Here is a 25,382-nt window from a genome sequence, read left to right on the forward strand (position 1 = left end):
ACGCTTCAAGGCGCTAGTCGTCACTTATAAAGCCCTTCATGGTATTGGACCTGGGTACTTGAGAGACCGCCTACTGCCAATTACCTCCACTAGACCAATTAGATCCCACAGACTAGGCCTCCTCCGAATTCCATCTGCTGGCCAGTGTCGACTGGCGACTACCCGGAGGAGAGCCTTCTCTGTGGCTGCTCCGACCCTCTGGAACGAACTCCCCGTGGAGATTCGTACCCTCACCACCCTCCAGGCCTTCCGCATAGCCCTTAAAACCTGGCTGTTCCGACAGGCCTGGGGCTAAAGATTCACTGCCCCTATCTCGAATGGTATGATTATTGTGCTTTTAACCATGTATTGTTTGTGTTGTTGTTAAACTGTCTGTATCCCCCCTTCCCTTGAGTTGTGAGCCGCCCTGAGTCCCCTTAGGGGAAAGGGCGGCATACAAATGAAATAAAACTCAAACTCAAACTCTTTATTTGTTGTTCCCCTACAACTAGTCTTTGAAGGCAGAGGCATAAGATGGGAAGAGGGATATGTCCCCTTCTTCCCTTATGAGCACTCCAGAACCATCTGGATGGGAGTTACATTCGGATCCAGAGTTTCCCAAGGCAGAAATGTGAGTTATGTCAACAGCCAGTTGCTGAGTTTCACATCTGAAAAATTCAAGGCTAAATATCAATTACATCACAGGAAAAATAAGCAGAAACAACACCACAATTAAACACTGAAGATATCAGAAAAAAAATTCCCTTGATCGTGGCTTCATCCTGGCATGCACTTTTTTTTCTAGATATGCCATGCCAAGGATCTGGCAAACTTCTGATTAGTTTAAGCTCAAGACCTGGACACATTGCTGGCCACTGTGTGAAACAAAAAGCTGGAATAAATAGTACTTGCCCCAACAAAGTTTGATTTATAGATTATATATAAATAAGGGTCAAACCCAAACCCAAGTTTGGCCCATATAGAGAAGGTTTGGATTAATGACTTTTTGTGATGGTATCCCCTACTGATCAGTAAGGAGAAACTTGTGTATGTGGATAGGAAAGAAGCCTTATCAATATTGCATCTTGACAACAGATTCCAGCCTCCTTTATTATAACTCTATGACTGAACATAAGGCCTGCAGTACTTCTGAGTCAGGCATGATTTCAAAGAATTAAGATATTTGGGAATCAAGGTTTCATCATCTATTTCCCCAGAAAATACTTTATTGTTTTCTTTTACATAACTCTCTACTTGCTGTTTAGAAAACTGGTAGCATATAGCATTAGCATAGTAATAATTTAATGAATTCTATTCATTCTGAATGTAAAAATTAAATTATATTGATGGACCTAATTTATTTGCAATTTTCCAGGAAGAATTAAAACACCAGTGAAATAGTTCGTTATAGTTGTCATTCCTTAAATCATTCCTTGAGAATCCTTTCTGGTTGTTTTCATGCAGCATCACACATGCTTCAAATTTCAGGGCCTAATTGTAACAAAAACAGCCCATATTCTTGTGTACTAAACATTTAGTTTAGGAATAAGTTAGATTTTCAGAATAAGAAGCATGGCAAACAAACACTCAGGGACGTGCAGTCACTAGAGGCAAGGGAGGCGGAGCCTCACCAGTCTCCTCAGGAAAAAGAAAGAAATTTAAATATATTTTTTAAATAATTAAAGCCAAGATAGTTGCTACCAGATTCCAGCTCACAGTGGCTTGGTGTCTGCTTAGTGTTAACCAAAGCAGGAGGCGAGAGAACTCGGGGCCTCTTTTCCATAAGGAATTTTTTGCCTTCTAAAAGTTAATAAAGAGTTAAAAGGCAAAGAAGTTCAGATGGAAAAGAGGCACTAATTCTCCCGCCTCCTGATTTGGAAGCAGCCAATCGTGTCTTCTTGAGCACGCTTACGTTGGGTGGGGCGTGCTTCAGAGGAGAGAGGAGTGGGCGAGAAGGAGAAGGCTGCCTCTTTGCTGCAGACCTGGGCGCTTGGCGGCTCCCGTGATGCAAAGTGCCCCACCATCCCCGATGCTGCCGCCCGCTGCCCCGGCCTGCTTCTCCAGGCTCCGCCGCTGGAAGTCCCGGATCGCCTCTGGGGGAAGGCTGAGTGAAAAACGGAGCGAAGCTTCTCTGCGGCCTCCCGGCGCTGCCCAGAGGCTCTCACAGGAGCACGTGTCAGCGGCCAGCGGCCTGGAGTGGCCCCGGCTGTGAGACAAGGGAGCACTTAAAGCAGCCGCTGCTGCCGCCGCCACCACCCCTCCTTCACCCGGCTGCAGACCCGGGCGCTTGGTTGCTCCCGCGATGCAAATTCCCCCCCCGCCGAGGCCGACCGCTGCCCTGCTGAGCCTCACCAGGTATCAACCTCACCGCACGTCACTGCAAACACTATGACTTTCATGTCATCAAAATATAAACACAAACTTTCATAAATGATTGGGAAATGTATCTTTCAAAGTCGTATGTCGTTGTACCTTATTGTAGTGTTGGGCTGTCATTCTATCACAGTGTTTATCAGCCATAGTTTACTGACTAACATTATGAAAGTATTGCACACCCCTATTGAAATGATTGTGAGGTGACTCAGGCTTAGCAAAGGAGCTGGCAAATCAATACTTTGTGAAAGATTGTTTTTTTAATAAATGTATATGTTTTTCTTTTTCATGCCTTGAACATGGAACTTAAAACTTGGCTCCCTGCTTATTCTAAAAGAGGCAAATGAGGTGTTAGTTCCTTAAAAAACTTGAGGTCTTTCAAATATACTGGACTTCAGTTCCCATATACTATAATGGCTGTGGAATTATGGTGTTGAGCAAAATATGTGAAAGCACCAGGTTAACAAAACTTGCTTTAAAAACCCATCGTAAATATTCTGTTGGAAATCTTATAAATGGCAATGACATAGGAATAGGCCACAATTCCATCTCAATCTGATAACTGTAAAGTCTTCAAATAGCTCCCCTTAATGCTTCCACTGTAGCAGTGGAAATATTTTCCTTTTGCAGCCCTTCCTATGTACCTCAATAGTAAAAGCATGCCTCCCCTCAATCTTTTTTTCTCCAAATTGGACCTCCCAAATTCCTTCATTCTGCCTTCATAAGGCAGTGTCCACTAGTTCCTCCATCATTTTGTCACTCTTCTCTGAACATGTCCAAACTTGCCATAGAAATGTGGAGCCCAGAATTGTGTATGGTACTCTAGGGATGATCCTCTATTTGCAGAATAAAGAGAAAAGGATGTAGGATAGATAGAGACTGGCAGAGCTACTGGGAGGAATGAAATGGGGCATTAGTTTAGAATATTCATGTAGCCACAAAAGAATAAAATCTCACTCCATTTGATTGTCATTGACCCTTATCCAATTCTGTATAGATGGAAACTGTTAGTCTGAGAAGATTCCTTTGCATAGGCTTTAACAATAAATCAGTAATTTATAATCTTCATGTGTGGACCTGGTTTTTCAGCACCCAGCAATAGGGACTTTGGGTGTCTTTGATACAGTGCTTCTTCTTCCATTTCAATGAAGACCTGCATTAACTCTTCTAGAGCTGGACCACATTCAACATACCCTCAGTGACCATATCCTCATCCCAAATTAGCCACAAATCTCCCACCTTGTATGTTTGCCTTATATTTTTTTTTCTTCCCCAAAAGAAATCCCTTGCTTTTCTCACTGTTGAAGGACAACTTGCTCCTCTGATTCCAATTTGCTACCCTGTCCGGATTAGATCTCAGCTATTTTCCTGGAGGGTCAGCTATTGCATTTTCTCCAGATGGGTTGTTCTGTGTGGTTATATGCTAACTGAGGAATTATGGATAATAATGTCCTTGATTATTTCAAGACACACACACACATACCTTCCATTTTTTTGGCATCTCATTGGCCACAAATGCCAATGGCTCAAAGCATGTCCTCATTACTGTTATTTTGGCATAACCATGATTTTACGGCTCTGGAAGAAGCCATAAATCATTTATTGGTAAAATGATTCCATATTGCAGAAGAAAACAATAGATGCACAAGAATATGACATATCTCCTATGACAAGAGTTCCAATCTTAGGCATTCATTCAGACTACCAAGGCACTAAAAGAATGAAACATCACAACTTCAAAATTCAAGTTGTGCCCATCTGTGCTTGCATTGTCACTTGCTCCCTTTCCTTGCTCCCAAGATCGTTACTGCCGTTCCCATATGCCCTGATACCTTTAGGTATTGGACAACTATAGGGCAAATATCAGAAAAATGTATTTCCTGCTCCAGGAACAGTCTTTTGCTTTTCCTTCAATAAGACAATTGTCTCTCTGCAAAAATAATTGTCTGCAGGTTTTCCTGAATGTGTACCCTAAGAAACTTGCCATTTTTTCCATATCAAGGTCTTTGCCCCAGATTTTCAGAAGGGACTGTATTATTTTGCAAGCACAAGATGAAATCCAAGCCACAATGGGGCTTTGAGATACATTCCACAGCTCACAGTTTCAGTCTCTGTCACAATCCGCGTGAGAAAAAAAGAGTGTGTCTGAGATGGAGCAGCAGGACTGGACTGGCTTGCAAAATAGTCTGACCGAATGATTGCTTAAAAATTGAAGGAAGCAGTGGGAATAGAACACGGGAATAGAAATAAAACCTCCCGGGAGAATTTGAACTGATTGCTTTAATCACCTTTGAATGTTGAAACTTTCAGTGATGGGATTCAACCAGGGTTAACAACCAGTTTGCTTCATGTGTGCTTTGTGCACGCACTTTGCATTTGAAATCAGCCCTAAAACGTACATTTTCCTGCAGTCCCAGGGGGTAAAACAGCTGAGATATGGCAATCTGTTCTGCTGTGCTGATCAGCTGGGCTTCAAACAAAGGAAATATAGGACTGAATAGAATAGGGACGGGTGGGATCAGGAACTGATCGCCAGAACTACCAGTTCGCCTGAATCGATCCAAACTGGCTGAATCCCACCTCTGGTTAGGGTGAATTGATGGGGTTTTTTTTTCTCTACCAGTTTTTCCTAATAAGCTAGATGAGTAATGGTTAAGCTGCTGATAACCTTTTAAAAATATTTTTTTTATTCCACCTTTATTATTTTTATAACTAGCTCAAGATGGCAAACCTACCTAATAACCCTTCCTCCTCCTATTTTCCCCACAACAACAATCCTGAGAGTGAGTGACTGGCCCAAAGTTACCCAGTTGGCTTCATGCCTAAGGCAGCACTAGAACTCACTGTCTCCTGGGTTCTAGTCTGGTGCCTTAACCACTATACCAAACTGATTGATGAGAAGTGTAGCTTAAGTCATGGGGAATGTTCCACGTGCATAAAAATAGTATTTCTGTCAAACAACACTTTAGGGCCTAAATCCAAGATATACCCAACAGCATACAAGGTTGATAGTGGTGGTAAATCTGCAAGATGATGAGTCCTGTATATGATTAAAGTTGCATATGGGTGACATCCCATATATGTTCACAATGGGCAGGACCTCAACTGTGGTGCTGCACCACCCAATATGCCGAGTTTGAATTCAATGACTCTAAACAAAGATTGATTGATTGAATGAAAGAACAACGAAATGGCAAAAGCAAGCAGGCTGACCCACCCCATTTTAAAATCAGAAAAGCATATTATGCTACCATCTAAAGAGAATCAGACAATAGAGATCCTTTGCATGTGTTCTGAAATGATCTACTGTACTTTTTGGAGTATAAGATGCACTTCCCCCCCCTAAAACAGGGAGAAAATTTGGGTGCATCTTATACACTGAATGTAGAAAAAAAAAGCGAGGCACAGAGGAGGCGATGGTCTGTGCCAATTCCTGAAGCCTGGAACAGTTGATTGGGGGTATTCTGAAAAGCCAATCCACTCGCCAATCAGCTGCTCATGCTGAATCAGGCTGCAATAATGTTCTGAAACTGATCTGGCTGTTCGCTATTTGCTGCAAGGATGTGTCAGAGTTTGCAGCAGCAATCACATTCAGGAAGCACATACAAGTAACTGATTCAGCAGGATTCAAAAACTTCTCTTTATATATAACACATTAAGTAAATATACAATACCAAAAGGGGTTTTTCCAACTGGTAGTTCAGCAGAGGAGAGAAGTGTCACTTTCAATTTTAGTTTCAGATATTAGCACAGCATGTAGCTTTAATACTGAACAAGCCTCGCCCTGGCTCCTTGCTGTCTCCTTCCTTGTTGCTCACACAGCAAATACTGTTTGTTTCCAAACAGCCCTCAACTTTCTCACACACTAACAGGACACTAGCCAGATGAATACCATAGATGTTGGTAGGGAGAGGGAGAATTGTTTTTAAATTTTCCTCCCCCCAAAAATAAGGTGTGTCTTATACTCCAGTGCATCTTATAGTTCGAAAAATACGGTAATTGCACTAGTGTATAAAAAACTATTTCCAAATTTTGTCAAACTGCGGTGTGACAAAAAAAAAAAAGCCCTAATCATCAATAGACCCATGAGGAACTGGCTTGATTGGGATCTTAAAGGACCAAGTTTAATATCCACCCCAATATTCTCCATGATTGCTGCACTTTCTTCTTTCCCATAGATAAAGGAATGGCTGTTCTCAATCTTATAGAAAAAGAATAAAACACAGCCTAAAGGGGGACGCTGTTACATCTAGGTCAGAACTTCCTATAGGTCCTTGACACTGCATGATATGGTCTGGCTGACAATTGTCTTCGTTGTTACTGGCCACAGAACACTAAACCAATCACTGTTCTCTCTAGCTTCACAATAGGAGATGATCAAATATGGCACCCATCCTTCTACTTCCCATTAATCTTTTGTTCATGACACTGTTCCTTTGTTCGAATAGAATATAATTCTTTATTGGCCAAGTGTGGTTGGACACACAAGGAATTTGTCTTTGGTGCATATGCTCTTAGTGTACATAAAGAAAAATAAAATAGAATACATTCATCAAGAATCATAAGATACAACACTTAGTGATAGTCATAGGTTACTAATAAGCAATTGAATTGTACCAGGAACAAATAAAACAATATAAATTGTAAAGATACAAGCAACATGATTATAGTCATAACTGGGAAGAGATAAGTACTAGGAAGGAAAGGAAGAATAAAAGTAATTTAATCTTAGTAAATAGTTTGACAGTGGTGAGGGAATTATTTGTTTAGCAGAGTGATGGCGTTTGGGGAAAAACTGTCCTTGTGGCTAGTTGTTCTGGTGTGCAGTGCCCTATGGCGTCATTTTGAGGGTAGAAGTTGAAACAATTTATGTCCAGGATGTGAGGAGTCTGTAGATATTTTCACAGCCCTCTTTTCAACTCATGCAGTATATAGGTTCTCAATGGAAGGCAGGTTGGTAGCAATTGTTTTTTCTGCAGTTCTAATTATCCATTGAAGTTTGGTGATCTGTAAAAAAAATCTGAACATGTTACTGTAAGGGGATAGGGTGGGGTTCTGCAAAATTCCCAAGAAACCAATTTTCGTTCATCATTTTCCTCTCTTTAACTAATACAGGTATTAATATGTCACATCTCTTCAGCACAAATGGGCATCTCTTCACTATCATTTAACCGCTTACAGGTAGTCCTTACCTTACAATTTAGTTTAGCGATCATTTGAAATTACAACAGCACTAAAAAAGAGACTTATGACTGGTCCTCATGCTTGCAATCATCACAGCATCCCCACAGTCATGTGATCCGAATTGAAGCACTTGGCAACTGGCTTGTATTAGTAAGGGTTGCAGCATCTTGATAGCCATTTGTAGCCTTCTCAACCAGCTTCTGACAAGCAGAGTCAATGGGGAAAGCTGGATTGACCTAACCATTGCCTGATTTATTTAATACTGTATTGATTCGCTTGACAAACTTGGCGTTAAAAGGTCATAAATTTGAGCATGACTCACATAACAACTGCCTTGCTTAGCAACAAAAATTCTGGCCCCCTATCTAGTCATAAGTTGAGGACCAGCTGTATTTGATTTGCTCTATCTCAAGAACTTGATTTTTTTCCCTTGCCTTTTTAAAACCACAAGTGATTCTTTTCCCTCTTTTCTTTAAAGCAGAGATTCCTAACCAGGCTCCATGAAGCCTGAAGGCTCCATGAACTTGAATGGAAATATTATTTTCACTAACTTCTAACTGGAATTTAAAATTTTATTCAATAATGTATCTAAGCAATCAAAAAATCCAAGAAATTTTGTAAGCTTCAATATATCTTACCACATAAAATTATTAAAAATAATTAGTAAGTCTGTTGTTGATTTAATGGATTAGTAAAGAAGTATATGTGTTATTTTTGTGTTTGGGTTCCTCCAAGTCAGTCATGGCTCTTGAGAGAGGCCTGGGCAAGTCCCTGCAATTTTGTTGGCAAGATCCATATGCAAACATAATTGGATTCCTTTGCAATACATTCTATATCTATGTATTTTATTTTTACATCTTTAAAGACATTTTCTTGGGGAGGCGGCCATGGGTTTCACCAAACTCTCAAAGAAGTCCTTGGCACAACGGCCCCTGCTTAAAAACAAAACCCAGTGTGTTTTATCATTTTCATCAAAATGCTCTGCCAACAAGACAGAAAGTGGAGCAGAATAACACCCACCCATTTGTTTGTTTACGGTAGTATACATAAAGATATCTTGCATGCCCAACAAGATCCATTTAGTTTGTGTTGGGTTAAAACCCCAATTTGCATTACTGACATGTTATAAATTCAAACCAGCTGCAAGTTTGCTTAAAAACACATCATTTGCAAACAGTGTAGAATTTGGTTTCGGCGGTGTGATAACCCTCCAGTATAGTGGTGGGATTCAAAAACTTTTACTACCGGTTTTGTGGGCATGGCTTTGTGGGCGTGGCTTAGTGGGCATGGCAGGGGGAAATGAAAATGCAAAATCCCCATTCCTTCCGCACCCCACTAACCTGCTTTCCAGCTCTATTCTCCTATTCAGGGCAACAAAAGATCAGCTGGGAGGCTGGGAGGCAGCAGGGGTGAGGCCAGTCTATTTGCCAGTTCTGCTCAAAATTTCTGCTACCGGTTCTCCAGAACCTGTCAGAACTGGCTGAATACCACCTCTGCTCTAGTATCTGTAACAGTGTTTTTCAACCTTGGAAACTTTTAAGACATGTGGACTTCAACTCTCAAAAACTCTGTGAGTTGAAGTCGGCATATCTTCAAGTTGCTAAGGCTGAGAAACACTGATCAATAACAATGAATTGTTGATGGTATTCATCTTTCTATGACTTTCTTGGAAGGGTAAGAACTGTGATAGCTAAATGACTGTTAAACTTCTTTATGTGTGACAAAGAGGCCATTCTGACAGGGAGAACTGCAGATAGTTGCCAAACGTGGAAGACATTATGGATTCCAAAATGCTACTCTAAAATGTGCAGTTGTGCCCGTAGGATGTTCTTGCTTCCCTACATGAAAGGTTTATCTCTACAGACAGGGGTATTTTATGTCAATGTTAAATGTTTAAGGAGGTTGTCCTTAAAGGCTGTTCCAGCTTGACTCGTAAGACGTTTTCTTGGCAGCAATTCAGAAGTTGCTAGCTGCTGTATTATCTTCTTCTCAGGATTATTGTTGACTTCCCTGCTTAGTTGATTAATCCTGGAGTTTCCAGATGATCTTCCATCTTTATTAGTACTAAAGTAGAGTTCACAGCCAAATCAGCTTTGTCATGGCATTGGGGGAGGGGGGATTTAGCCTCGTCCTGTCTTCTGCTGTGCTTGGCAGCCAGCCTTGTGCCCTCTGACTTCCTGCAAAGAATAAAGAAATCCCAATTTATTGCAAAATAAAAGCTGTTGTCCTCCTCCCTTTCCCCATCCAGTTCATGAAGAAGGAACAGTTAGACTGACGCCTTTCCCTCTGGCCATCTCTAAATGATGCAAGGACAGGCCCAAGAGGGGGTGGGGCTGAACAGGCAATGGGTGCCTGCCAAAGTGGTTTCCAGCTCTTTTACAGGACTCCCACGCACCTCAGACATTCTTAGCATGTGCTGGCATGGTTTGCCTCTTCTTCAAAAGTGGCTCCCAGGGGTGCAGTTTGGCTCTTTGTTGCAATCAGATTCAAGCTCCAATCACCTTCCATTTTATGCTGCAGGAGGCAGGGATGGAGGTTTTTCAGAAGAGAACTAAAAGAATCTGATAAAGTGTCTCTGAGCAAGAAAGGATTATTCAATATTAATTTTTGTAAAGTCCCCAACGTGGTATTTCCCCAATCCACGGAGGGTGGGTTGCTGCAGGCGTTGCAGCCAGTTTGTTTTGTGTGTGTTGCACATGCACACACAGTTGACTGTAAATTGTTCTAGGTATGAGCAGAAGTTGAAAAAAGTACTAAAAAACATGCCAGCAATGGCAGTGGCAACCAGGAAACTGGTTCGGGAGCGCGGCCAGCCTGGGTCACTGCCAATTCTACGACCAAGGCCAAAATACCACTACTGGTTCGCCCGATCTGGTGTGAACTGGTAGCAACCCACCTCTGAACAACTTCCCCTTTTTGGAGAGGTGAGGATTAAGGAGTCCTTATCAGCATTACATTGTTGGAAAGTCATTTGATTCTCTGGGAAGAAATATCCATCTGGTTCAGTTCGAAGCTAAGAGAAAGACCTGGAAACATGGAGGATGATTGGAAAGATGGTTTATTGATGAAGCAGAACCACATGTGATGAACAAAATGGAGTTGAGAGGGGGTGGGGTTTTATACTTTCTTTTGGGCTTTGTATTTGAACTTCCTGTTCCTGCGCAAGAACATGTCTTTTATTATTCTGTTGGCTGTTGTCAGATTCCTATGGGGTCATGGAGGGGTTATATAGGGGTCATAGCTGGTCTATGGACAAAAGAAGAAATGCAAATCCTAGGTGTTTTTCTAAGCTAATCTGGTCAACCTTATAGTTTATCTGAGCTCCCAGGTTTCTGTGACTTTGAAGTTTGGACTGCAACGAAGGGGCTTGTGTTCTGAAAGGATGTTGGACAATTCCTATTGTGGCTAATGGCTTTTGTCCTGTGTTGGATCTTGGGTGAAGGGCTGCTTTCTAAACCTATCATTCTGCCTTTGTTAGTTGTGCTGCAAGGAGTTTCAAAATATCCTGTCTTGAATGGATTTTTGCCTGCAGTATTTGCTTTGCTTATGAATAGGACCATTTAGATAGTTGGCTTCTTCTTTCAATACACTCTTTATCTCTGTAAGTGCTGGCATCTGCTGTAGGCTATTAAGAAAAACTTGGGGGCTGCTTTCTGCCTCTAAAAAGCATGTTTCTCCATTTCTCCCTTTGAGGAAATATAATATTCTGCCCTTTTAATATTTCCCAAAATATTTAATTCTTCTAGGAGTGGGGAGGCTTCCCACAATTCAATTTCCCATTAACATGTGGGATCAGATTTCTCAGGAGCATCGTTGTAGGTAGGGGTGGGTGGGAAACTCCTTGTGGGCCATTCCGGATGAGGATATAGTTCAGCATCTTCAAGGACCTATTTCATCCATGCTTCCTTCCCACAATTGTTCTTTAGAAACATTTCCTCCTGCTTTCCCATCTTGACAGCTTCATCTTCTAAACTGACAAATCTGTCTGCTAGTAATAAATACCAAAGATTGATGATGATGATGATGATGATGATGACGATGATGACAACGATGATGATATCCATTCACTCGTGTCCAACTCTTGACAATTCTGTGGGCAAGGTCTCTCCACGTCTTCTGAAAATTAGTTGGCTGCCAGGAGGCGCATGTGCATGCGTGGTAGAGCTGAGCTGGGGCAATGGCTTGTCTGCCCGCAGAGAGGGCTCTGCGTGCCACCTGTGGCACACATTCCATAGGTTTGCCATTACGGTTCTAGGCCCTGGCTGGTATCAGTTTTGGCTTCCTATTCAGGTAGGAAGGTATCCATAATTTCTTTCTAGTCTGCTTTCAATTACCCTGCTTCTAAAACTTGTACTAACCTTCCTTCCTTCTTTTCTTATTCTTTTTTTAATCAACATTTCTGTTCTGTCTTTTAACTTATAGTGCAAAATACTTAATGGATTTAAACAAATCCATTCAGATGAAATATAACAGATCCTAAGAATGGATCTGCAAAAAATCAGAACGCACCAAAAGCCTTGAGACAAACAAGATTTTCCAAACTCTTCAAAGTGTTCACATGAGTATCTGCTGACCAAAGATTTGCAAAGTAAAGGAGTCTACCAGAAAAGACTTTTCCCCAGCAGCTACCTTTATCCCAGAGTGGAGGGACCTGAAGAACAAGATTGAAAAATATGGGCAGAGTTATGCTAAGATAGGTGTTCCTTCAACTGAGCTTTTCTCGATTCATACATGTCAAAAGGAGCAGTGTGCATATTTGACCCAAAATGGAGCCTAATCAGTTCATTAGAAAAGAAGAGGGACATAACAGAAGTTGGTTGGTTGGATTCCTGTAATTCACTGTTGGATTAAGAGCACCCTTCTAAACTTAAGCAGTGAAGTTGTTTGCTCTCAGCACACCATGTTAGTCACCTAAGTGTTTCCTCTTCCCTACCGTATATGAACTAAGAAGAATTTACAAATACCCCTGTTCTCCTTCAAGGATACTGCAAGTGAACAATTATAGTCAAATAAAAATGGAGGTATAAGGGTAACATGTATAAATATCTGAGTTAAAATACTTGAGCTAATATGAATTATGCTTGATGTCTGTGGAAGAGATGCACGAAAGCCTTTTGTAACCAACTGATACACTTTCTACAGTATGTAAAGAGGGAAGATTTTATGTGTTGTGTTTGTTTTTGAAAATGAAAAAAAAGGATACTGCAAGTGAGGGTTGTTTGTATTTATACAGGTGAAGGGAGCAATTATGAAGAGTGTCTTCTGCATAGCACCCTTATGATGAGTAATAGCTACACAAGAATGCCACCAGGCTCTTTTTAAACTTGTTTCTTAGAATTGCTTGAGAGGAACATATTGCATCAAAACTTTGAAGTGTATAAAGTGTAGCTATTCAAAATTTCAATTCAAATCCAGTCTGTCAGGTCTTTCGAGCTGGTGAAATAGGGATATTGCACAGGACATGTTTATGTGACTCCAAGTTTGGGTTGCATCTGATGTGATTTTTATTTCATTTTGTTCTGGTCCTGTTTTGAGGTCTTTGCTCCTTTTTTGTTGCAAAAAAGAAATGCTCATTGAATTAATAAATTACTTTCCCCTTTCACTAACTGCAGAATCCATCAAAAACCCATAACTACTATATAAGCTCTGCTTTTAAAGGACCTCCTCTCCCCTTTTGGGGGGAGGGGCTGCTTCCACAAACTTCAGGCATCTCCCAAGCCTGCTGCTGTTCAGGGATAGTGCCAAATGATTGCACAAACAATAGTACTTTGATCAGCAGAAATACTAGGAAAGATAAGAACTCTGGATTTATTAACAGTTATAATTTAACTCTGAATTGGAATAATTGAGTCACAATGGGTTGGCTTGTGCCAGATCCCATCTATTAAACCTGGCAGGATCTAGGAAGCATGTCTTCTCTACCTCTGCCCTAAGGAAAGCCAGCTCTACCTCATTCCTAGATCCACAAAGGCTTTGATGGACTTAAGAAAGACCTGGAAGACGGTCCAGGGCTTTAGGCCAAAATTTGTGTGGGCCATCAGTGTGTTAATATTTATGTGAAGCAATTTGACACCAGCACTACATGTGTGTGTGACAGAATGCTTTTTTCTTTTTACTGTATCTCTCCCTCCCTGGATTGTTATTATTCATAATCATTGCTGTTGTTTAAATTGTTAGCCATCCAGAGTTCCTTGCAAGGAGGCAGATCAGTGGTGAAATTCATTTTTTTTACTACTGGTTCTGTGGCCGTGGCTTGGTGGGCATGGTGTGGCTTGGGGCATGGCTTGGTGGGTGTGGCCAGGGAATGATACTGCAAAATCCCCATTCCCACCCCACTCTGGGGCCAGACAAAGGTGGCATTTGCCGGTTCTCTGAACTACTCAAAATTTCCGCTACCGGTTCTCTGAACTACTCAAAATATAAGAACAGTCCAAATTCTTACAGCCAACATTTCACTGAAAGAGAAGTGCATGCACAATGCCTGTACTGGTGCCAAACTTGAAAACACTGAATACTGAACAACTGATTAAAATAGACTACTCTCAAGCAACATGTTATTCTATATATCTGTATTTATTTTAGATCAGTGGTAGTCAACCTGGTCCCTACCGCCCACTAGTGGGCGTTCCAGCTTTCATGGTGGGCGGTAGGGATTTGCTGTAATTCTGCTTTATAAATTTTATAAAGTAAAGTTACTTCCCTACTTTATAAATCTCCATTACTGTGGAACTGGTGGGTGGTTAGAAAATTTTGCTACTAACAGAGATACAAAAGTGGGTGGTAGGTATAAAAGGGTTGACTACCCCTGTTTTAGATTGTATGATTTTATTACCATGTATATTTGGAATTAGCTGAGAATTTCAGGTACCAAAATACATCCCCCAAAATGAGTTCGCCTTATTTGTGGATTGGCTTATGCAAAAGAATTTATGGGGTCTATGGGTGTTTTTTTTTAAAAAAAAAAAGTATTGCCATATATACCAATAGCAATAGAAGGTAGACTTAATAACACTTAATAATAACTTAATAATAACACTTAGGCGTGCATAAGTGCACCAGCATATCTAACATCCCTGTCCTACTATCCCCATTTATTTGCACCCATTTCCTGTGTTCTTATTCATGTTTATTCTTATTCCTGTTATCTTGTACATGAGTGACAAACTAAATAAATAAATAAAATAAAATATATACCTCTTCACAGCACTTTAAAGCCCTTGCTAAGTGTTTTATAGAATCCGCATATTGCCCCCAACAATCCTCACTTTACTGACTCAGAATGATGTAAGGCTGAGTCAACCTTGGGGTCTGTCAGGATCGAACTCCTAGAATGAGCAGTGAGTTACCCCTGCAGTACTGTATTCTAACCACTGCACCACCACAACTCTTATACTTGTATGTGTATTTATGGATAAGCCCATCCACAGATAAGATGACCCTCAAATTTTTAACCAACATACAATGAAAAATAGATAATCCCTGGATTACTCATAGATAAGGCAATTGTGAAAATTAAACTGTATGAAAATACAGCTGTTTAGGTTTCATGCAACAAATGTTCTTTGTAGAAGGGAGTAGAAGGCTATTGATCTAAACAAACATGATTTCCCAACAAACATTGATTGTATTGTCTTATCAGTCAATGATAAACAATATTCCAGTGTAAAGTACACTGAGAACTTCCTGTGAAAAGAAACTCCCATAGATTCAGAGAAAATGCCTAAAATTGAAATGCTGTTCCAGTTCAAGCACCCCCTCTTCTGTTTCTATAGTGTCCAAACCAAGTAACTTTGTACCTCTATGTGAGTTCCCCTCTAACTATGCTGAAGGACAGATGTAGTGCAAGCCATTTAGAGATTCTTGGATTTGGAGAAATTATTCTGTGGCTCTTTGCTTGTTTTCTAGTGGAGCAGCAGAGAAATAATCTGGACACAAAGTAAGTTAAATAATAATGCTCTTCTTTGTTTATAGAAGAGAGGACTTCTGATCATTGTTGTGTAAATTCATACAGGAGAGGGGAGGCATTCACACAATCCTGGAAAGACACATCCAGTGGTGGGAATCTTTCAGTGCTCCAGATATTGTTGAACCAGGAATCCCATTACAGGTGATCCTCGATATGCAACAGTTCATGTAGTGACCGCTCAAAGTTATAATGGCAGTCAAAAAAGTGACTTATGACCGTTTTTCAACTTATAACCATTGCAGCATCCCCATAGTCATGTGATCCAAATTCAGATGCTTGGCAACTGGTTCCTGTTTATGACAATTGCAGTATCCCAGGATCATGTGATCAGCTTTTGTGACCTACTGACAAGCAAAGTTCAACGGGAAAGCCAGATTCACTTAACAAGCAGGTCAATAACTTAACAACTGCAATGATTCACTTCACAACTGTGGCAAGGAAAGTGGCAAAATGAGGCAAAACTCACCCAACCAATGTCTCCCTTAGCAACATGAATGTTGGGCTCAATTGTGGTCGTAAATCAAGGACTGCCTGTATTGCTCACTCTTCACCATGGTAGCTAAGGATTCAGAATCTAACAGGTGAAGGGCCATAGCCCATTCATTCACTAGTTCTACCCTTAGTAGCAAAGGATGTGATCCATGAATATAGATTGGATCCAGTAATCTTTCATCATTGAAAAGCTCCCTGGGGATGCTAGTCGTGTAACACATAACAGGTAGGAATATATCATGCTCCTACAGTCTCTTGTTTCCCTATTCAAATCTTTTCCCCTCTGAATGGCTTTCCCTTTCCCTCACAGGTCAAGAGAGCATCTGAAAAGGTTGCACAAGCATAGGTGGGGATTTCCCTCCACCCTCCTTCAAAGGATATGTTTCACATGTGCACATGTGGACATTTCCTCACTGTATGCATGCCACAGGAAGTTAGGAGAACGACTGTGAGTTTATCCCAGAGGTCATCACAACTTCCCAATTGTCAGCCTTCAATCATACGATAAAAGATGCAGAATTCCTACTATTATGTCTTGCATTGTTGACTAACTCCTGTTTCTTCCTGATTTCAGGCCACATTCATTTAGGCATTGCAGTAAGGAAGTCCAGCCAGCATATAACTACTGAGAGATTTAGGGGTAGCAATCCAAGCATCTGCAGAGCATTAAATTACTACATCTGCAGTAAAAGGGCTTTGCTTACTCATGTCCCTAGCTTCTTCCATAACTTCCTGTCATGAGAGCTCTAGGACCTGTTCACTTAACAACCTTATTCCAAGAATACTGGTAGTTCTCAGGTTATGGCCATTCACTCAGCAACCATTTGAAGTTACAACGGTGCTGAATGAAGGAGCTTATGACCAGTTCCCAACGCTATCACAATTGCACCCCCCCCTTTTATCACATGATCATAGCATGAGTGCTTGGCTGCCTGCCCACACTTGCAACTGCCAAAACATTTCAACTCCCTCCATCTTCCTTCTGCCTCATCTATACCCTTTTGGGCACTCCACTCTATGGCCCCTGATGCCCAAGCTGACCTTTGTCATCTCCTTGATCCTGATGAGACGGTAGCTGGGACTGGACTGGGATGTCTGGGGCTTCCTGGGGCACAATGGTTTTATGCAACGCTGCAAGACTGGGCTGGGCTGTGCAGTGCACTTCATGCAATGCGAAGGAACTTCTTGGCACATCATGGCTCTGGAGGTGGTGGTGGCCTTCATGCCGCACAGCGCAAAGGGGATTCTGGTCAGAGGTGGGTTGCAAATCCCGGCACTACCAGTTTGCTCGCTTGCGCAGAAGCGTCTGGGCGGGTGGGTGGAGCCTCCCGCTGCCATCACTACTGGTTCGCCTGAACCAGGCCAAACCAGAAGCAACCCACCTCTGATTCTGGTGTGCTGCAGCTCTGAGTTTGCAAAAAGCCTTAGAGCTGTGGTGTACCACAAGGCCACTGAGCCACAGTGTATTCTTTCCTTAGCCTTCCTGAGTTCACTGAAGTACTGCCCCCCATTCCCCATTCATGTGCATTCTATACCAGCCCTCTCTAGTCTCTCCCATCCCCACATGGACCTCCATTCACCTTACATAGGACTCCCACCACTTCCCGCTTAACTACTGATGTGGGTTGCAGTGTCAACGGCAACTGGGACTGCAGGAATTGGCATCTCTAAGGGATATGCACACTCCAAGTGCATCACTTAGTGATGGGAATTCCGCTCTCAATTCTGGTCCTAACCTGAGGATACCTGTAATCTGACATTGATATCAGAGTGAATTCCTTGAGGGACGCAGGATATAAAATGTAGTACTTTAATATCAGTCATTTGGAGAGACAACTTTAGCACCTTCTCACACTGAAAGGAGACTGAGATTGGTTGAGAGGTGCGAAGCAAAAGCAAGTGTGGCTATCGCAGCACACCACATTGGTCTACAAGATCTAGTATTGCTATCTGCTGGGCTTGTGACAGTTTTAGCCCAAGTGCTTCAGCCAAATCTCACCGTAAAACAGTCTGCATCCTCAGATCACCCTTGGATAATCCTGTCTATCATTTGGGACAAGGCCAAGTTACACCACCAGTTTCCCCCTTTGGGCACCTGTCAAGCCTTTTGATTCAATGGGGTCATTGTCGATTCTGGTTCTTCCTTCACTTTGCTATTCAGTTGTTTACACTGTTTGTTTCTGTTTTCCTACCCTCTGAATGATAAAACATTGTTTGCTCACTTTTAAGCTCGAGCTGCTGAACAGATAAAAGGAAAACAAAGGGACAGTGATGACAACAGCAAAAAAAAAAATGTGAGTACATTTGGAGGAGTAAACAAAGATGGGGCCTGTATCACACAGAGAGGAGCCGAAAAGCAAAAGTAGCCCAAGCAAGAAATTGAGCTGTTGAAATTAATATGTACCATATTTCCTGACACATTTTGCTATTACTAAGGTAGGATTCAACTCCTAACTAAAACAGCTTGTGTATGGCATGAGGGAAGTAGCATCACCCTGTCTTTTGCTGGCCTTGGTCCAATCTTCTATCCTAAATAAACATCATTTATAGCTTTCTATAGTTTCTTTTATTGCTAAAGCAGTGTGGGGAGCAGAATTTTTAGCTTTAACAGAATAACAGAGTTGGAAGAGACCTTGGAGGTCTTCTAGTCCAACCCCCAGTTCAAGCAGCAGACCCTATACCATTTCAGACAGTTGGCTGTCCAGTCTCTTCTTAAAAACATCCAGGGTTGGAGCACCCACAACTTCTGGAGTCAAGTCATTCGACTGATTAATTGTTCTAAGATATTCTTCTACACCAGGAGTGTCAAACTCGCGTTGTCATGTCATCGTGTGACATATCGTGACTTTTTTTCCCACGTCACTAAAATGGGGTATGTGCATGTGGAGCATCTAGCCCATGGACTGCAAGTTTGACACCCGTGTTCTAGACATTGTTGATCTGCTGGGATTGTGCAGTGTCTCTAATTCAGTTAGGAAGAGGTCTTCTGGGACAAGCAAAAGCATGAATCCAGCACCTGCTTGCATTAAAGCAGCTCCATTCTCCCCCCCCCCCAACCATTGTGTGATGGAAGAAAAAGTCATTCTGCAACACCTGCAGTCCTAGAAATAGACATGGCTGCTTTGAAGCAGCAGCACCACTTCTCAATCATGTCTAAAGCACTGTGAAACCATAGTTAGGATAGCCTCCAGTCCATAGTGTGTTCAGGACTGGGTGATTCAGCAACATCGATGTAGAAAAGATGTGGAGACTCTAGAAAGAATGCAGAGAAGAGCAACAAAGATGATTAGGGACTGGAGACTAAAACATATGAAGAACGGTTGCAGGAACTGGGTATGTCTAGTTTAAGAGAAAGAAGGACTAGGGGAGACATGATAGCAGTGTTCCAATATCTCAGGGGTTGCCACAAAGAAGAGGGAGTCAAACTATTCTCCAAGGAACCTGAAGCAATGGGTGGAAACTAATCAAGGAGAGAAGCAACTTAGAACTGAAGAGAATTTTCCTGACAGTTAGAACAATTAATCAGTGGAACAGCTTGCCTCCAGAAGTTGTGAATGCTCCAACACTGGAAGTCTTTAAGAAGATGTTGGATAGCCATCTGTCTGAAATGATATTGGGTTTCCTGCCTAGGCAGGGGGTTGGACTAGAAGACCTCCAAGGTCCCTTCCAACTTTGCTATTGTATTGTATCTGGAGAAATCCAGATTTCCTGTCTTGTTGTAAAGGCACATAGCCACTGTTTCTGTACCCTCAATTCAATCCTTAACAGGGGTGGGTTCTGGCTTCTTCTACTGCTGGTTCACTCAGGGGCACGCTTCGCATGGGCACTTGATGTGTGCTACACACGCATGTGCAATAAGTAAAAAAAACAAGATAGGCGCCACTGATAGAACCGATTCAGGGGCATGGCCGGCCCAGTTACTACCTACTCGGCTGAACCAGTCCAAACCGTTAGGAACCCACCTCTGATCCTTAATATTTATTTTGCCTTTGCGCAGTAAGACTGCTTCCAAGAAGTGACAAACAGAATTGACATTTAATTATGTGTGGGGGAGTTTTTTTAGTTACATGAGCTCTGAGATAACCCACGGTCAAGACAACAAAGCACACACTTACACACTCACTTTCCTAGGATTACACAAGACTTAGGTGCCTATCCCAGCAAAAGCTTTTGATGTGCTGGGCGAGATGCCCAAGGACAACTGTGATGCATTGCTAAGGCTTGAGTAAATATCAAAAGAGGGAAAGATTTGTGGTACACGGTGAACAGCGGAGGTTACAAATGGGTACAAATGAAATTGTAAGCTGCTATCATGGAGAGATGGGAAAAAGTTGCACTGCAGAGAAATTAATCTGCTTGAGAGGGGAACCATGTTACTGATGCCTTTAAAAGGGTTTAAAAGCAGCCAAAGAGGCAATAAATATATGTTCTGAGAATGGGGCAATTTACCACATTAAGTAAACTCTCCCAATTACTGCAGCACTAATTGCATGGCTTAGTTGCAACATAGTTAATGGAGGCATATTGTGCAGTTTAAATGGTAAGGACTTGGGGACAGACCAGGGGTGAAATTCAGGAGGTTCTGACAGATTCTGGAGAACCGGTAGCGGAAATTTTGAGTAGCTCGGAGAACTGGCAAATGCCACCTCTGGCTGGCCCCAGAGTGGGGTGGGAATGGAGATTTTATTTTTTTTATTTATTATTTATTTATTTGTTTGTTTATTTAAAGTTTTTATATGCCGCCCAATCACAAAGGACTCCGGGCAGCTTACAAAAAATGGAAGGATTTTGAAATATCCTTTCTCTGCCACAGCTGTCAAACCACACCCACAGAACCGATAGTAAAAAAAATTGAATTTCACTACTGGGACAGACATAGCAATAGCAATAGCAGTTAGACTTATATACCGCTTCATAGGGCTTTCAGCCCTCTCTAAGCAGTTTCCAGAGTCAGCATATCACCCCCACAGTCTGGGTCCTCATTTCACCCACCTCGGAAGGATGGAAGGCTGAGTCAACCTTGAGCTGGTGGGATTAGAACTGCTGAACTGTAGATAACAGTCAGCTGAAGTGGCCTGCAGTACTGCACCCTAACCACTGCGCCACCTCGGCTCAAACAGACATCTGTTTGAAGCATCTTGGTGTCTTTTGGCACATGATCCTTTAAAGCTCAAAGCACAGTTTCTAATCTTACATGTCTGAATCAAGAATTCAGGAAAATTTGAAAAGTTCTCTATGAACTCTAAAGAATTGTATTTGTCATTTCTAAATCTCTCAGTCTCTTTTGCTGTTTGTTTCTAAATATGAAAGATTGCTGGTGTGGTTCAGTTTTCATTGTAGTACTAAAAAAAGACTTTTTTTCTTTCTTTTTATATCTATTTATATTCATTCTAATTGGCAATGTATGCATATCCCCACACACATCTGACAAAGAAATATAAATGACAAAGAAATTACTGCACTTGGATCTTGCTTTGTTTTCTGCCTTTAATTTGTAATTAAAGAGATCGTTTATATCTTCCTACTATATACATAACCCTTTAATTACAAATTAGGTGCACTGACTTCCTAACATAGTGTATCAAGGCAGGAAACAAACTAAGATCCAAGTGTCAAATGCAGGCTTTTCTTTCAGGTTCGGCTTTTGCCTGCTGAGGAAAGGCACTTGGGCCTGTTATTGAATGAACATATAATATTTTTAATGTATTTTTGCATGAAAAAACACACAGGAAATTATTTGCAATTCAAGTAAATGGATTAGGGATTCAAATTGCTTGTATCTGGGCCAAATAAACAAGGGAAATATAGCCAGAAACAGTAATAGCTCAGTAAATAAATAAAGATGACATGAGATGGGAGGAGATGTGAAAACAATAATGATCAACTAATGAAGTAAGATAAAAATAGTGAAGAAGAAAAACATGTTCTGATGAGAATGGGATTATCCTATCAGTTTTAGCAGTAGCTGGAAGTGCTTTTCTTTCTTTTTTGTTCTTTCTTTCTTTCTCTTTCTCTCTCTCTCTCTCTCTCTCTCTCCTTCCTCTCCTCTGATCTTTTTTTTTAGTTCCCTGCTATTTTTATCCCCCCCCCACCAGTGGTGCGATTCAGCCAGTTCGCACCTATCTGGGAAAACCGCTTGGTAAATTTCTAAGAACCAGTTGTTGGAAGAAATCCTTAATTTTTTTCCCACTTTACAGGGCTAATCCTGTAAGGAAGACAGGAAGGAAACATTCTAGTGTTGTTTCTAGCCTACTCTTTATTGCCATGCTTGCAGAAACTGCCTCTCCAGTTAACCCTTATTACCATTGTAACAACTAAGGCGAAGTGCCCATCGACCTGAGTGACATTGACTTGGCCACACCCACATGATCACATGACCATCGAGCCCTGCCTACCCAGCTGGTCATTAGGACAGAGAACTGGTTGGTAAATTATTTGAATCCCACCACTGCCCCCCCCCTCGTCTTGGAAGGACTTGCTACAAATTATAGCATAGTGATGAGGAAAAAGGAAATGCCCTCTACAACTGCTTGCTTGGAGCTTTTCTGTCTGTCTTTATTGGGGGGGGGGGCTGAGACACAATCAGAATGAGAATCAAGCAGGGTTTATTGCATGCCCTGCCCTAGGACTCTTTCAGAGAAATTCTGCACAGCAACCAAGAACAATTTGTCTCCTGTGCTGCTCCTGCTTGTTTCGCAAAGTGACTCCGGGAATTCCTGTCTGGAGCTCAGTGGGTTGGCATTGGAGCCAGTTGTTGCTCAGCCTAAGCTGTATCTGATCCTTCCCCTGCTTCCTGCCCCTCCAATCCATGCTGATGGCCTCCATGTGGGTGAGTCTTCCTGTCCTTTCTTTTTAGGGACAATTCCCTCCTCATTAATCCCAGTTCTTTTCCTTTGCTTTCCTGGATGAAACACCCAGATGCCTCCATGATGCTTTCCCACAATCCCCTTCTTGGGCCATCCTTGCTCTGGTGTGTTGTAATATAGTGCCTTGTGTAGGCGTAGCGGTCACCCATGGCCCAGTGGATAACGGGGCATGCAGAGCCACGCTGAACCACACAGGAGAAAACAAACTCCTAAAACTCCATAACATCCTGATAGTTCATAACATAACATCCTGAGATGTGCCCTACCAATGACGTCCAGGATTTGACCATATATAGACAGAACTTCCCTGAGCAGTAGATTAGAAATTGTAGTTTTACAGGCTGTTTTTAAGCACATGCTATTGCTCCTCCTGCCTTTGTCCTATCTCAATAAAAGGGGCTCTCAGACTCCAATCTGGGTCGCTCCATCCCGAGAAAGATCGTGTCCTGTCTTTTCTCCACATTGGGCTCATGGACGAACCACGGGAACATCACATTTGGTAGCAGAGGATGGTAACGTTACACTGGTGCTCCAATGATAAAAGCAAATGGAACAGTTGTTCCTTCATTTCTCTGTTTCACTTTAAATGCTTGGAAACGTCATGACAATGAAGAGCTAATGGTTCAGGTTCATAGAAGCAAAGGAGTAACATTGATTTTGGAGGTTTACACCTTTCTTGCTCCAATACATTGTGAGATGTATGGGTTGGACAGAAATATCCTGACAGAAAAGGGAGGGCAAAAATATGACCATAAGATTTTATTGGGTTCCAGGGACTTTATGGGACACTATTGGATCTATTAGAAGAGGAGGGAAGGGAAATTTCTGACCAGATGAGACTATGGCAATCCAGAATCAAATGATGATATAGAACATGAACCAGTCCCTGGATGGGAGGAGATGTGATAGGCATTGTAACCAATCTGTGGAGGGTTATTGCTAGACTAAAGTGAAGCACTGAAGCGCTGCAATGTCCACAAGGGGAAAAAATGGTTACAGAATTATAGCTGTCAATTTATGCCAATTTTCTGGAGAAATCTCTAACAATTTTTGGAAAAAGAAATTTACTCTCACATTTACCGGGTCTCAACTCACGTAAATAGGGAGTGACCCTAACTGTTTGAGAACATATATTTTCTTAAGAGGGTTGTTATTATCCACTATTAATGTCAGTACTATTTTTAATATATTGTAAACAGTGATGTCTATTGCTGCTCTATGACCCTAATAAAGTTATTTTCTTTATTTTCTTCTGATGTTTTCTGCTTCACTAAAGTGAAGCACAGTTGACTATTCATCCAGAAGAGCTTAAGAGGCCTCAGGATGGGAAATAATAGCTTTCTAGCTAGAACAATAGTTTTGAAGCAGAGCTGAGCCTTGAGATATGGGTTGGGGTGCATTCATGGTGGATTGGGAAAAGGTGGGAGATAGCAATAGCAATAGCAGTTAGACTTATATACCGCTTCATAGGGCTTTCAGCCCTCTCTAAGCAGTTTACAGAGTCAGCATATCGCCCCCACAGTCTGGGTCCTCATTTCACCCACCTCGGAAGGATGGAAGGCTGAGTCAACCTTGAGCTGGTGAGATTAGAACCGCTGAACTGCAGCTAACAGTCAGCTGAAGTGGCCTGCAGTACTGCACCCAAACCACTGTGCCACCTCGGCTCTCTATGGCCATGCCTGTTCCTGCACTCAAGAAATAGTAGGTAGCCCATGCAAGTAATGAAGCAAGCAGAAAGTGCAGAGGTGTCCGCATTAACTACTCAGATCCTGACCTCATGTAAAGAGTAGGTAACTGTTCTGACCCCCCTCCATACGGTGAGTCACGCCGACACAAGATTACTACCAGACAATTTATTCACAGTAAATTAACACACCAACAAGACTTTGGTAGCAACCCAGACTTCCCAGATAAGAAATACACACCAGAGCTTCTCCAGCTTTAGTACAATAGTTGAATCCTGCAAACAGCCTCCTCCCAAAGTCTCTTCTTATATACTCTCTTGGGAAGAGCCTAATCACAACCACCTGGGTCCAATTATCTCTTTTGTCTCCTTAATTGTTGCCGGCACTTATCCACCCGTCTCTGCCAGGCATCCAGGACCAATTCCTCTGCACCTCATCACTGCTCAAGGGCCTGATATCTTCACCACTGCTCCAGGGCCTAACGTCAGGGACACACTCCCTTTGGCTTTCACCGCTGCTCCATGCCTCAGGCGCCTCCTGGTGGCCAACCAGCTTCTCTGGTCCCTGCTCGGAGCCTGAACCCTGTCCAGGGTCCTCCACATCTTCCAGAACCGACTCATAGGGTCCCTCGCTATTGGAGTCTGTCGGCAGCTCCAACGGCTCCTGCTGGGCCACAACAGGTAACTATGACCCTTTAAATGTTTTTGAGTTATAATTTTCACTATCCTTCACTATAGTCCATCTACCAAGGGCTCTTGGAATTGAAGTTGAGCCAGGAGGTCACATTTCCTTTGTCCCTGATGCAATGAATTGTGGGAAATTAAAAGGTATGGCAGT

Source organism: Thamnophis elegans, chromosome 3, assembly GCF_009769535.1.
Source record: "Thamnophis elegans isolate rThaEle1 chromosome 3, rThaEle1.pri, whole genome shotgun sequence".
In the NCBI taxonomy this organism is placed as follows: domain Eukaryota; kingdom Metazoa; phylum Chordata; class Lepidosauria; order Squamata; family Colubridae; genus Thamnophis; species Thamnophis elegans.